The sequence below is a fragment of the Euphorbia lathyris genome, chromosome 1, assembly GCF_963576675.1.
Source record: "Euphorbia lathyris chromosome 1, ddEupLath1.1, whole genome shotgun sequence".
Taxonomy (NCBI): domain Eukaryota; kingdom Viridiplantae; phylum Streptophyta; class Magnoliopsida; order Malpighiales; family Euphorbiaceae; genus Euphorbia; species Euphorbia lathyris.
In genome coordinates this window covers 17,582,768-17,599,076 of record NC_088910.1, presented here as the reverse complement: position 1 = coordinate 17,599,076, position 16,309 = coordinate 17,582,768, and the positions used below count along the sequence as shown (strand labels likewise).

General features: G+C 34.7%; 1 pseudogene; it reads left to right on the top strand.

The window, feature by feature from the left end:
- The first annotated feature begins 14,208 nt into the window (after positions 1-14,208).
- LOC136218847 (glucan endo-1,3-beta-glucosidase-like) lies at positions 14,209-15,519 on the top strand (annotated as a pseudogene).
- The last annotated feature ends 790 nt before the right edge of the window (positions 15,520-16,309 follow it).

Below are 16,309 nucleotides of genomic sequence, written 5' to 3'. Positions count from 1 at the left end.
TCTCAGAGGACTGTTTCTTTTATTTGGAACCTTTAGTTGGTTCTGGATAGTTGTGACGTCCTTACTCAGTTTCTTTGAAACTGACTGGACTTCAGAGACAGACTCATGTATGATCTTCATGTTATAATGCAGAGTTGTATTGTCCTGAAGAAGGAATCTGAGGTCACTCAGTTTGACCTCTTCCACTTCGTCACAGCGCCTGCTGAGTGCTCTAACTTTCTTATTACACTTCTTGACAAGTGTATAGAGATCACTTAGGGCATTAACCATATCGTTTCTGAGCTGGGGAAGAGAAATTACCTCATTTGATTGCTCCTCGTCATCTGATAGGTCAGCATGCTCAGAGACGCATGGCTCACCAAGTTCGTCAGCCATGAAGCATATCTTCGCTGACTCGGTGGCCTCAGTTTCTGTAGATGAAGACTCATCACTGTCGCTCCAAGTAGCCACCATTGCCTTTTTCCCACTCTTCTTGTCTTTCCTCAGTGTGGGGCAGTTTGACTTAATATGGCCAGTTTGATGGCACTCAAAGCATGTAATGGGCTTTGAGCTGTCCTTTTTGTATTTGCTGTCGCTTGAGTCAGCTTTATACTTATCAAACTTTCTGTAACGCTTCTTAGAGTATTTGTCATTTTTCCTGAATAGCCTTTTCATCTTCCTTGTGAACATAGCCATCTCCTCATCATCAGTTGAGCTCCCGTCAGTGGAGTCAGCTTTCATGATAAGGGATTTCTGCTTCTTGTCTTCAGATTTTTCCTTCACCTCGAAGTTCTTTATAGATATCTCATGGGTCAGCAATGAACCGATGAGTTCGTCATATTTGTAGGTGGTTAAATCCTGAGCTTCCTCAACTGCTGTCTTCTTTGCTTGCCAATCTTTAGGAAGACTCCTGAGTATCTTTTTGACTTGTTCTTCCTCAGTGAAGATTTTTCCAAGTCTCTTGAGCTCATTAATGATGTTGGTGAACCTTGCATTCATATCTGAAATGCCCTCATCATTGTTCATCTCGAACAGCTCGTACAGTCTCATCTGCTGATTCACCTTGGACTCCTTTACTTTATTTGTTCCCTCGTAGGTGACTTCCAGCTTTTTCCAGATCTCTTGTGCCGACTCACAACCTGAGATTTTGTTATATTCTGCAGCATCGAGCGCACAGTGAAGCATATTGATAGCCGAAGCATGATTTTGGAGCTTCTTAAGATCATCCTCTGTCCATTTGGCCTCAGCTTTTACAACTGTTTGGCCAGCCACAACTTCGACAGGTACAAACGGGCCTTGGACTATAGATAGCCAGGCACTCATGTTTGTAGCTTGAATGAAATTTTTCATCCTATTCTTCCAGAAGGTATAGTTTGACCCGAAGAATAGGGGAGGCCTAGTAATGGACAGCCCCTCAGGCAGTATCTGAGTTGTTTGGTTTCCAGGGAGAAACCGAGTGCTGTTTTCACCCATGGTAGGGATCAGCTCAAGGTTGTTAGACCTTTTATAGTGAGCTTTTATGCTCTGATACCACTTGTTGGTCCCTTGTAAGGTTGCAAGTATAGTTCCAAGGGGGGGTTAGGAACTATTTAAACTTTTTTTGCAATTAGGGCAGACTTCTTTTTCTAAGGAAAAAGGTTTTAACACCGGCGCTGAGTAAACAGCAAGATACTGGCTTAGTCAACTGGTGACTAGGTCAGTTTCTTAGCTTGAGTCAGGAGATAGCACTTAGAGTCTATTCCTGAGCTCAGACGTTTAACGCGCACAACTCAAACTTGACCTCTTTACTTGGTCAGTTTTTGGTTATTTTAAGCAAGCAATATAAATAAGGAGTTAAAGGTAAGAAATACTTTACTCATCAGATTTATCCAGGTTCGGCTTCTTCTAAGCCTACGTCCTGTCCCCGGAACACGTTCCGAGATTTCAAATCCTCTACTGAGCTCTTTAAAGGTAGAGCCTCAAACCTTTTACAATCTTAGCAACTGAGTATAACAAGAGTACCTTCCTCTATACCTCTACTCAATCCTAATCTCTCGCTGAGTACTATAACCGAGTACTCAGCCTCTCCTTTCTATCTCTAGAAATGATAAGTGTTTTGTCCTATACAAAGATTTGCTAAGACACTTTAGACAATTGAAACAATCACTTTAGACTTTTACACAGATGTATGAATTGTAGTGTAAGATTTGCTTTGCTTCTTTGTTTGCAGAACTTGTGTAGAAATTTGGTCAGCGTAATGGCTTGATCAAGTTCTGTGTTGAGTGAAGCTTCTGATGGCACTATTTATAGAGATGTCTAGGCATCGGTCATTTCGAATTTCGAAATAACCGTTGGAGGGAAACGGCTACCTGTCGTTGTCATCCTGACTTGCTCAGAGCTCTCGGCCAATCAGAATTGTGTATCTTCTGTCCTCGGTCAGCTCAGCAGACTGTCTCTCCTTTTATGGTAAAGTCAACTGGACAGCATACTGTGTCGTCTGAACTTTACCCAAAGGGGAAATACTTTGTCTGGAAGTTTTCCTTGGCCAGCTGATGTCTTGTACGTTTGTCGAATCTACTCAGCAGCTTCATTTTGAAGTTGTTCCCGAAGGTCTTCTAGATCCTTCTTTTGCTGAGTTGCGTTTTGTTCAAAACGGCAACGTCTTGACAAACGCGGGCCGAGTTGTACTGAGTTGTTTGACTTGGGCCTTGACTTCCGTATTGGGCTTGGGCCTTTTAATTCTTGTGTCTTATAAATAATTTTAACTCAACATTGAACAAACACATTAGTAGAATAAATCAAAGCATTTAAACTTAGTGTGTTTTAGAATATGTATTTCAATTATACTTAAACAATTTTGTCAAATCAAAATTATGTGGAAAGGTGTTTCAACAAATAGTTCAACATCTCAACGCTCTTCAAGAACAAGTTCAGACTTTGTCAGCTGCGAACACGCGCTATGCAACTTCTGATGAAGTCAAAATGCTTTTTGCTCAGCTTCACACTGAGCAAATTAAAACCAACGAGCAAATGGTCTCCTATTCTCAGTGCTCAGTGGAGCAAATTGGTGAGGCCGTTCGATTGCTGAACTTGAATAAGCAAGAGATGGATACCGACGCTATGAAGCAAAATGAAATGTTGTCTATCACCAGACAAACCTTCAACCACATACGTCACACAAATATTCAGCGTCAATACTACGACACATCCTTACTGAAGACTTTTCATCAAGTCGTTGCTGGTCTGACCGATGCACTTACCTGGATAGGTAAATCTCAAGCTTTCATAGTAAGCATGATCAGCGCTGCTGAACTCAATATACCCGTCGAGGTATCAGATGATGGAGTTGATATTTTTTATGGTGTCAATGAAAGCGCCGATAGACTTAAGGCGCTGTCCACGGAACTGACCAAAGCCGTCTTAACCAATGCCTTTAGGATTCCTCCTCCCGATGCTGACAAAATGGGGGAGAAAGAACAAGCTAGAACACAGCATGAGCATAGTCAGTCCAAGCAAAAGAAAAAGAAATAGAAATTAGGCTAGCTCAGTTATGCTTAGTTTGTAGTCTCTATGTTTATGCTTTTCTTTTGTTGTATATGCTGACTACTTCTAGTAATATCAATACTTGCATCTTTTTATCCAAAAACTGAGTTATGAGTTATTATCTATGATGCTGAGTATTAAGTTATTATGTATCTTCAATTACATCAACCATGTTTAATGCTTATAAAACTTGTTGATCGTACCTAATGCTGATAACATGTTTGACATTGACTTATATGTTTATATAATATTGTCTTATAAAACTCATTGAACAACAAATTACTCAGCGCCCTCTGAATGTTAAAACTTCCGCTTAAACACTGAGTAAAATAGAATATGTTCCATGAGCTGACCTATATCTATAAACTGACCTTAGACTTACTCGATTAAACCTTCAAATGTTTAGAGTAAAACTAAGTCAGTAGCTCAACCCTTATGGGGGAGTTTGCTAAGTTATATTAGGTCAACTATTATGGGGGAGCTCAATACTGAGTTCTTCGCTAAATAGTTTTACCAACATCAAAATGGGGGAGTTTGTTGAAACACTTTTCCACATAATTTTGATTTGACAAAATTGTTTAAGTATAATTAAAAACATATTCTAAAACACACTAAGTTTAAATGCTTTGATTTATTCTACTAATGTTTTTGTTCAATGTTGAGTTAAATTGTTTATAAGACACAAAGACTAAAAGGCCCAAAGCCCAATACGGAAGTCAAAGCCCAAGTCAAACAGTTTAAGGCAACTCGGCCCGCGTATGTCAAAACGCTGTCGTTATGTACAAAATGCAGCTCAGCGGAAGAATGATCTAGAAGACCTTCGAGGAACAACTTCGGGACGAAGCTGCTGAGTTGATTCGACAAACAGTACAAGATAGCAGCTGGCTAAGAACAACTTCCAGACAAAGTGTTTCCACTTTGGGTAAAGTTCAGAAGACACAGTATGCTGTCCAGTTGACCTTACCACAAATGGAGAGACATTCTGCCGAGCTGACCAAAAGCTGACCGAGTAAAGAAGAAGATACTCAAATCTGATTGGCCGAGAGCTCTGAGCAAGTCAGGATGACAACGACAGGAAGCCGTTTCCCTCCAACGGTTATTTCGAAATTCGAAATGACCGACACCTCAGACGTCTCTATAAATAGAGCCCTTCAGTTGCTTCATTCTACACAGAACTTGATCAAGCCATTACGCTGACCAAATTTCTACGCAAAGTTCTGCAAGAAAAAGCAAAGCAATCTTACACTAAATTTCATATCTTTTGTGTAAAAGTCTAGAGTGATTATTCAATCATCTAAGGTGTCTTAGCAATCATTGTTTAGGACAAACACTTATCATTTCTAGAGATTAGAAAGGAGAGGCTGAGTACTCGGTTATAGTACTCAGCGAGAGATTAGGATTGAGTAGAGGTATAGAGGAAGGTACTCTTGTTATACTCAGTTGCTAAGATTGTAAAAGGTTTGATGCCCTACCGTTAAAGAGCTCAGTAGAGAATTCGAAATCTCGGAACGTGTTCCGGGGACAGGACGTAGGCTTGGAGGCCGAACCTAGATAAATCTGCTGAGTAACATATTTCTAACCTTTAACTCCTTTATATATTTATTGCTTGCTTAAACAAAAACTGACCAAGTAAAGAGGTCAAGCTGAGTTGTGCGCATTGAATATCTGAGCTCAGGAATAGACTCTAAGTGCTATCTCCTGACTCAAGTAAAGAAACTGACCTAGTCACTAGTTGACTAAGCCAGTATCTTGCTATTCACTCAGCGCCGCTGTCCAAACCTTTTTCTCACGAAAAAGAAGTCTGCCCTAGCTTAAAATTTTTTAAATAGTTCCTAACCCCCCCCCCCCCCTTGGAACTATACTTGTAACGTTATAAGGGGCCAACAGAACTCCATGTTGTATTTTTCCAGAAACGATAGGTAAATTTAGACCTTTATTTATATATATATAATGAAATATTATATTCTTACGTTAAACATATTTTTTAAATATAATAATTATGATATAAAATATAAGAATATTATATATAAAAATATATATATATTTCATTAAATTAAGATAGTCTGGTTAAAGATCCTAAAGTCCCAACACATCTTACCCAAGAGAGCCTGGTTAAAGATCCTAAAGTCCTTAATGCCCAAACCTCTACCCTCCAAACTTTTGCAACAAGTCTGCCAAGGAATCGTGATTAGCTTCCTCTGATCAATACAACCAGTCCAAAGGAAATTCCTAACACTTCTATTGAGCTTATTCAACAGTCCCACTGGCCACTTATAGATCAATTGGTGGCCTTCAGTTCCTGTTTTTTGCCACAGGTTTATCAATGATGACATTTGTAGTATTTCATACTTGTTTTTTTCTTGACTTTTCCTATCTTTTCTCCTCCCCCTTTCTTTTTGTTTGTTCTTCTTCCTATTCTTTTGTTCAAACACTCACTTTTTTTCTTTTATTAATATATTGCGGGCTTGACAGTTCTTGGGTCATGGGTGCTCACTCCGCCCAAGTTCTGTCTTTTCCCAATTTCTATAAAAAAAAACATATATTTAATCTATAAAGAAATTACGAGTAAGGGTAACTAGATACAGTTCTGGAAGGGGTGAACTCCATGTTGCATTTTTTTCTAGCAACGATAGGCAAATCTAGACCTTTATTTATAAATATAATGAATATATTATATTCTTATCTTAAACATATTTTTTAAATATAATAATTATGATATAAATTATAAGAATATTATATAAAAATATATTTTTCATTAAACTAAGATAGTTTAACATATATTTAATATATAAAGGAATTATGAGTAAGGGTAACCAGATACAGTCCTGGAAGGGGTGAGGAACTCCATGTTGCATTTTTTTCAGAAACGATAGGGAAATTTAGACCTTTATATATATATATATATATATATAATAAAAATATTATGTTCTTATTTTAAATATATTTTTTAAATATAATAAGTATGATATAAAATATAAAAATATATTTTTTCATTAAACTAGGGTATTTTAACATATATTTAAAATATTATTAAAATAAAATATTTACAAATACAGTTAAAATAAATTATATTTTTATTTAAATTAGAGAGGTGAGACAATAAAAAAATAATAATAATATCATTTTAATATTTTATGCTCGTGTATATTTAAATATAAAATTAAAGTTTATGTATCAAAGTATGAAACACGTTTAAGTTTAGGTATGATACATACAATTTATCTTAGCACATTTTCTTGATGGACATAAAATTGCTTCATCTGTGAAACATTAGGTTTAACATTTCACTGTTTTACATGTAAGACCTAAATATATTCTCTTCCAAAAATCATAGTGCTAATTTTATACATTATACCCCATTAAAAATGTCACGTTCGTGTCTAAATTTCTAGAATTTATACCTTGATATTAGTATATATTATAATTATTGGGTGTGTGATATTTATTTGGTGCTATAGGAAAAGTTTGGGGTTAATTTGATGGTTTGTTGTAGAAATTAAAAATTTAGGGTAATTTTTAAAAGATTATATAAAGATAGAGGATCAAACTGGATATTTGCAAGATTTGGGTATAAATCCCAAACCTTCCCGTATGTCTGATCCATCATCGTCTTTCTTTCCTTTTTCTTTTTCCTTCTCCTGCATCTTCAGTTTCTCTTCAACCGTATCTCCACCGTTTCTTTGATTTACGGAGTTTCGACCGAATTACTCGAAATTTAAACCATAACATCCTTACGCATAGTTCTAAGTTCTAACCGAAGATTTTTTGAGTTTCGGAAGTGTTTGGAGGGAAAACGTTTTAGACATAATTTAGAGGAGAATCGAACGGGTGTGTTTTCTTTAATTAGTAGCCAATGTAAGTAACTATCAACTATATTTTGAGTTTTATGTATATATATATATGTATAATCAAAGAATTTTCAGAAATTGATATCTTAGGGTTTAGACATGTATTTTGTAAAATTGGGGTTTAGACAGGTATTTTGTAAAATTATATTTCAAATAAAGTTGTTTATATGTGAATTTCAGGTTTTTATTTGGTTATGTTGATTTAAGGTTTAATTTGGTTGAGTAACTTTAAAAATTTTATTGATTGATGATATATAAGATTGATATTTTGGAGAATGGAAAAATTATAAGCTTGATTATGATTAAGTGAAGTATATATATATATATATGTGTGTGTGTGTGTTTTTGGGTTTAATATATATATATGGAATAAAAATGTTTGGTAACCATTAAGAGTAGTCTGGTTGGATGGTTTCGAATCTAAAGACCATATTTAGTGAGAAATATGGCATGTGTACACAGTCTGAAGACCTATCGGGTATGGCAGTGAAGTGTCGGGTAAGACCATATAGGATAGGCAATGTTAAGAGACGTCTCGTGTATGTTGTGAATTGTGATTGAATTATAAGGAGATGAACTCAAGAATGGATACAAGATTTTATGTTTTTATGTTTTTGGTTTAGAACCTGGATTATATTATGAATTTAAAGTTTGAGTATATTTTATAAGGTTTTGATTACATCTTTTATAAATGTATATATGTAGCTATGTTAAGTAAAATTGGTTTCTATAGTTGATGGTTTCTTATTGAAATGTTTGTCTCATTTTTACAAATGTTTTTAACAGGTTTTTTAGGCGAAGAAGTGCAAGGTACTGAGAGGGGTACTCGATCCTAGGGCGACGTTCGGTTACGGCTACGAGATTCACGTCGTCTCTAGGATATTGCATCCATTTTGTTCATGTACATATATGTTGATAGTATATGTTTAAGGACACTTGTATAACTTGTTTTTGGTAGTGTCCTTTTGTTTGGTGATTAGTGTAGAGAAAGAATGCTAAGGAATGCACTTCTAAGTGCTTTGTGTTGGAGTAATCTTTTTGTAACCTTGATATGTTAGTTGGTATGTATTATATATATATATATATATATATATATATATATATATATATATATATATATATATATATATATATATATATATAGAGATCAGGTGTGACACATTTCTTGTGGTGTGACAAGCCTTATTGTGTGACAATGACCAATTTTGTAATTAACCAAAAGGATGGGGTAAATTTGTAAATAAAAGGAAAGAGAAAATTGTTTTATTTTTTTCTTTAAAATGCATTTTCCCAACTTTTCCAACCTCGTTTTTCAAAAAATTTTATACCGTTGGACTCGTCTTAATTAAACGGTCATTTTAAGATCCATGAAGCTCAAGTAAAAAAAATTCCGGTGAACGGAATCCGGGTGGGCGTTTTCCGGCGAGAAAAAAAGTGTCCAGAAAACTCTCAAAAAATTTCAGAAAATGTAAAACTTTATTCTAAGAAACTTTAATTCTTCGGTCAAAGCGAGATTTCTTACGGTTTAGTCCCAATAAATTTTTTTTTAAATTTTATCCATTTTACACGGTTCAACAATTTGTTGGGTAAAAAATGTAAGGAATCTCGCTTTAAGCCAAGAATTAAAGTTTCTTAAAATAATGTTTTACATGTTTTGAAATTTTTTGATAATTTTCTGGACACGTTTTTTGTCCTACTTACGTGGTTCCAAATGAGTGTACCATTTGTTCCAACATAATACTTATATTGTTCCAACAGAAAATTGTTTTATTTCTTTTTTTTAAAATACATTTTTCTGACATTTCTAACTTCGCTTTTCGAAATTTTTTATACTATTAGACTCGTCTAAATTAGACAGTCATTTTAAGATTCTTGAAGCTCAAGTAAAAAAAAATCGGGTGAACGGAATCCGGGTGGGCGTTTTCTGATAAGAAAAAAAGTGCCCAGAAAATTCTTAAAAAATTCCAAAAAATGTAAAACATTATTCTAAGAAACTTTAATTCTTGGGTCGAAGCGGGATTTCTTACGGTTTAGTCCCAATAAAACTTGTTCCTTAATTTTATCCATTTTACATGCTTCAACAATTTATTGGGTCAAAACTGTAGGGAATTTCGCTTTGAGCCAAGAATTAAAGTTTCTTAAAATGATGTTTTACATGTTTTTGAATTTTTTGATAATTTTCTGGACACGTTTTTTGTCCTACTTACACTGTTCCAAATCAGTGTACCATTTGTTCCAAATCAGTATACCATTTGTTCCAACATAATATTTGTATTGTTCCAACAGAAAAATGTTTTATTTCTTTTCTTTAAAATACATTTTCCCGACATTTCTAACCTTGGTTTTCAAAAATTTTTATACTATTAGACTCGCCTAAATTAGACGGTCATTTTAAGATCCCTGAAGCTCAAGTAAAAAAAATTCCGGTGAACGGAATCCGGGTGGGCGTTTTCTGGCGAGAAACAAAGTGCCCAGAAAATTCTCAAAAAATTCCAGAACATGTAAAACATTATTCTAAGAAACTTTAATTCTTGGGTCGAAGCGATATTTCTTACGGTAAAGTCCCAACAAATTGTTGAAGCATGTAAAATGGATAAAATTAAGGAAAAAGTTTTATTGGGACTAAACCGTAAGAAATCCCGTTTCGATCAAAGAATTAAAGTTTCTTAGAATAATGTTTTACATTTTCTGAAATTTTTTGAGAATTTTCTGGATACTTTTTTTCTCACCGGAAAACGCCCACCCGGATTCCGTTCACCGGAAATTTTTTTACTTGAGCTTCATGGATCTTAAAATGACCGTTTAATTAAGACGAGTCCAACGGTAGAAAATGTTTTGAAAAACGAGATTGGAAAAGTTGGGAAAATGCATTTTAAAGAAAAAAAATAAAACAATTTTCTCTATCCTCTCTTTCATTTTATTTACTAATTTGCCACCTTCCCTTTTTAATTATCATCAAAACTACGTAGTTTTGTTATGTCACACAATAAGCTTTTTGTCACAACTTAAACCCTTGTCACGCTGGATCTCACCCCTATATATATATATATATATATATATATATATATATATATATATAATTAGTTGAAGTTGAGAACTTGTGGAATAGTGTGATATGAGATATGAGTAAAGTTATAACTTTGAGCTAGAGATAATAGAGAATTGTCTATACAGGTGCTGCGGAAAAATCAGATTCGTATCTAAACCTTGTGCTGTATTTTTCGACCAGATATAGGCTGAATCTGTTATGGAGTCTCAAATGAAAGTTCTTTATTTTTGTCTTACGTTTCCAGGGGTTTTGAATCGCCTTGATCGGACTCCATATGAAGAAGTTCGGTTATAAACAACATATGTTGGTCATTTTAGCTATAAACCAGAATTTGGTTGTTTATATTCTTGAATTCTCTTTGGTATGATTTTTTTCCTTATTTGAGAGACATTGCTATTGGTTTATATAATAAGTCAGTGATAATATTTCACCGTTTTATCTGATCTTATTTTAGATCGGGTATGACAAAAAAAACTACAATTATAACATGTAAACATTACTCAAGATTCTGAGGTTTTTACATATCATTCTTATAGATACTAAAATTACATATGACTTGTGAATACATTATACAGAACTAGTATAATATAAGAGGATTAGGGGTCTGTGACACAAATTTTGGAAACAAACTTTTGGGTTATGATCCTCAAATCGGTTCTGTATTCTTGTAGAAAATCCCTAGTTGACTAACAGAGAATTGTAGCCAATCTTGCAAGCTTAATTAGAATTATGGACTCAAATTAGGCAGGATAAGGGTATTTAGGGCTAAATTGAATTCATATCAATTCAACTTTATGTTTATTAATGGTGTATGAAAAAACTTTGAAAATTGTAATTTGAAATTTTTGAAGACATAGTTTTACTTTTAAGTTTTGAAGTTGAATAACCATAATGTTAGTGAGAGTAAAGTTAGGTTACCATGGGTGTAATTTACCCCGATATTAGATGCGATATTTGAATTTGCAGATGAAAAATTAGAAAATTTACAAACCATTCATAGAAATGGCCTATACATCACCAGCTCCTTGAACTTGTCCAAAATAGTAGATTGACTCTCTGAACTATGCAAATGTCTCACCAGCTCCTTAAACTTGCTTATTTCGTATCACTAGTTCACTAAACTTGTCCATAAAAGTAGATTAGCTCCCTAAACTTTGCAAGTATCTCACAAACTCCCCAAACTTGCTTATTATGTAACAACTATTTTGAACTAGTTCAGGGAGCTGGTGATGTATTAGGTCCAATCCGTCATTTGTTTTTAGTTCCACAAATTAATGAGGTTGCAGGACTCGAACCCTCGACCGTTTGGTCCAAGCGGCTCTAATACCATGTCATAGAACCGTTTAAACTAAAAGCTCAAGCTAATAGTTAAGACTCAATCATATATCTTATATTAATCTTTGACAGTCTTCAAGAGAAAAGTTTATGAAAAATGTGAGAAAAATGTTTCCGTTTTGAAGAGAGTAAACCATTTTTCTAAGCTTTTGGAACCATGTTTCATTCTTTTTTGTCCTTTTGAAAACAATAGTCACTCATCACTTTTTTTTCCGTTTTTTGTAAGCATTAAAAAATATTTTATTTTTATGTACAATATTTTCCAACAAATAAACGAAACCTGATAATCCAAAAATAACATAAATATTTAAAGATATTATAATATTCTCCTATATTTTTCAATCTGTAGTAAAATCATATATAACCTTCTTAAAAAAATGTATCCGTAAATATACGATTTGATTGTCACAATTGTCATTGTGATATAAAATATCGGATTGTATTAGAACTAACTCGTTTGATACTAATCTGATACTCAGTGGCAGAGCCAGGAATTTCAACTTAAGAGGGGCTACTTGTAGTCGTGCGGTTGAGGATAAATTTTAACGGACTGGACAAAAAAAATTTAACTTCCAACAAGTTAAAACACCGTCGTTTTTTTTGTGATCACAAAACATTAAAAGTGTCCAACGTGAAAAGAGTAAATATATTTAGTTTTCTATTAGTTCAATGCTAAATTCTAAAAAATTATAACATTTTGCAGTTTTTATTTTAGTTTTAATAGTTTTATATTTTTTATAAATTAAAATTTAATTTAGGAATTAAGTTATTTGAATATCAAAAATAAAAAACTAATTTTTTTTAATGGAAAAGACATCATAAAAATGAATTCAAAAGTATTATTAAAATAAGGAGTTCATTAAGAAACATGCATTTTTAACTATCTCATATACCTTTAAACATTGGAATAAATACTACATAAAGTCTATATACAATAGTATTCAAGGATGGAGCCGGTGATCAGAGAGGCTCGGGCCCCGGGCTGGCTCTGCCCCTGCCAATACTTCAAACTCTCTCCTCGCATGATACGAACACGACTCAAAGTTTTTTTGAAGTCTCTTCTAACATAGTTTGAACTATTACAACTTACTAGGTTTGACAAGTATTTCTTCCTAGCAAGACCAAAAAAAAAAAATATATGTGGAAATTGGTTATTTGTGACTAATCCTCAAATGGGTTACGTAATCTTGCAAAAAAAATCCATACTCGACTAACAGAAAACTGTAGCAGTCTTGCAAGTTAGGGTCCGTTTGGCTACTTACTGTTTGTTGGTTCCTGTTTCTGTTTACTGTTTGCCTTTGGAAAAGGCTGCTTTTCCAAAAAGCATGAGTTTTCTGATTTTGTAAAAAACTACTTTTCAGCCATAAAAGCAAACAAGAGATTTCTAACCAAACACCAGACAAACATGAGTAACATAAAAGTAACTTAATTTTAATTTTGATTCTTTTATTAATATAAAAGTCATTCAACCTTGATCACTCTAATAACGGCTAATCCTTAATTGTATATAAATGATAAAAAATGATATTCTAAACAACTTTAATTCTTAAATCTTTTGGTTTTGAATGGTGATTTAGGATTCTCGAAAATGTGGTTCTATAATAATGCGGTATTAAATAACTTAAATTCTTGAAAATTTTCATTTTTAAGTCGTTGAATGCAAAGTTGAGACTTTTATATTAGGTTTTGAAGTTGAATAGCCATATAATAAAGGCAAAATTAAGTGACCATGAGTGTAATTTACCCGGATATTTAGATGCTGAGATTTGAATATTCAGATGAAGAATTAGAAAAATTTAGAAATCATTCATAGAAATTATGTAGTCCACCAATTAATGCAGATGGTTGAGTTATAGTCATGGAGTGTTTATTGGGGCAAAGCAAGTCAAGTCCTCGTCAGTTTCAAAAATACCAAAGAAGTTTGCGTTCTCTGTGTTTTCCGGATAAAGAACAAATTTAACCCTAATGAGTGCAGATTTAGTCGTAACTTAAGAAATTCTGCGAATTTAACATTTAAATAACAGTCAAATCAGTCTTTTCAAATTTTCGATAGCGTACAGCTAAAATTGATCTTGTTTGGAAACATTACTGTTAGATCTACATCATTTCATACGTTAAGGCTAAGCCTTTGTTTGGGAGTTTGGAGGTTAATGGAGGTGAAAGTTAAATGAGGTAATGGAAAGGGAAGGGAAGTGATGGAATGGAATGGAAAGTTAAAAATTAACATTGTTTGGGAGTTTATAGAATGTAAATGAGGTTAAATGTTTAGCCTTGTTTGGGAGTTTAAATATGGAGGGGAATGAAGGTTAAATTTATTCTGCAGAGACAAGAAATTTTAAAAAAGTTTACGTTACTCTCATTAACCCCAAACAAGGGCTAAATCTAAACTTCGCTTGAAAAGTTGGGGTTAAATTGCCCTTCTCCCTTTTTTCCCCTATTTATAGAGATGTTGATTCAGAGGAATTCATATCAAAACTCAAAAACACATCCATGGCTGCTTTTTTGCTACCTGTTGTGCTTTTGATTTCTCTACTAGGAATAACAGGTAAGTTGTTTCTGTATAATCTCTAATTACTGAGTGTATGTGTATGCAATGCAATGCAGGTTTAGTTTAACTCATCAGGCATTCAATTTTATTGCAGGTGTACAATCTATAGGTGTTTGTTATGGAAAGCTTGGGGACAACTTACCTTCCGAAACGGATGTCGTCGGTCTTTACCGATCGAATAACAATCGGAAAGATGAGAATATATAGCCCTGATAGACCAACACTTGAAGCTCTTAGAGGATCAAACATAGAGCTCATCCTCGACATCCCCAAGGACAACCTTCAGCGGCTGGCCGATGATGCATCGGCCGCAGCAACTTGGGTTCAGGACAACGTTGTGGCTTATGCATCGAACGTGAATTTCAAGTACATTGCTGTTGGGAATGAAGTGGAGCCTGGAGAGGCAGTTGCAAGATATGTTCTACCTGCAATGCAGAACATTCAGACAGCAATAACATCAGCAAATTTGCAAGGACAGATCAAGGTTTCAACAGCAATCAAAATGAATTTGTTGGAAATTTCCTCCCCTCCATCGAACGGGGCGTTTGGCGGTGCTGCGAGTTCATACATAGGCCCGATCGTTAACTTCCTAGTGAGCAATGGGGCACCACTTCTTGCAAATGTGTACCCATATTTCAGCTATGTTGGTGACCCACAAAACATTCCACTTGAATTTGCCTTGTTTACTTCGCCAGGAGTTGTCGTTAACGACGGTCCGTTTCAATACCAAAACTTGTTCGACGCAATGATAGATGCTCTATATGCTGCCCTGGAGAAGTCCGGTGGTGCCAATTTGCAGATTGTTGTATCCGAGAGTGGTTGGCCATCTACGGTGGCGGTGCAGCAGCAACATTTGATAATGCAGGGACTTATTATAAGAAATTGATTGATCATGTCAATGCCAACCAAGGAACTCCAAGGAAATCCGGACAGGCTATAGAGACTTACTTGTTCGCTATGTTCAACGAGAACCAAAAGGAAGCCGGAATCGAGCAACATTTCGGTGTCTTTCTCCCTAGTAAACAGAACAAATATCAGATTACTTTTGGTTGATTAATTAGTTAAACTGTATTAAGGATTTTAATTAAATAAGAGCACACTATGACCATGTGTATGATTATAGAAGGCATATATACATGTAATAAACATTTCAAATTCCCTTTTGCCAATATAACAGTTTTCCCTGTCAAATTTTCAACTGTTATATGGATCCTAGAAATCTTCAAGCCCTTTAGTCGGGTCTTTCACGGAAAGGGTAAGGCTTAGTTCAAAAAATAAATACTGTGATGCAAATTTTAACCTTATCAAAGGGTGTACAAAACGGTGTTTAAAACACGGACTTTATATGCAAAGAACTCAGTGATTGAATGTCAGCATATGACACTGACATCTGTTTCAAATACCGGTATGAAATGTCAAAACAACTGCTGCAGCATTCTCAGTTGCAGCAGCAACTCGATATTGAATCACCGGGATCTTTGCATTTGAAACTGATGTTTTGAACACCAGTTTTGCAGACAACCCAGACAGGAGCATTGGGACTGGAAATTTTTTTAATTGCGCCTTGCTTACAGAGTTTTCCGCAGAAAAGGCGTTTGTCTTTCCCACAATCATCTCAGTCGTGTTGGCTAAAACAGAGAGCAAACATACCATCAATCAAGCTGTTGGTTGGAGTGGTTATAAGCTTCTTCCCCTTTGAGTATATGGCGAAAACAGGTGCTCAAAGAGCTTTATCCCTTTGAGTTTCCTTCCTAACTCAGTAAAATGCCAAAAAAACGCAGACGAACACATGCATCGAGCCAATATTCAACTACCAGACACTACGGAGCTGAAGTAACCCATGCCACACTCCCAAGAAAAGCTCGAATGACCTGCAATAAAAGGGTATTTACACCCAAAACCGACACAGATGTGTAGGTAGAGAATACCTAGGGGCACGAGACAACTCTGAGAGAGATCACAAGCAATTAGGTACAATTTAGTGCTAGACCATTCCCTTATTCGATTCCAATCAAATTTGATGCATGA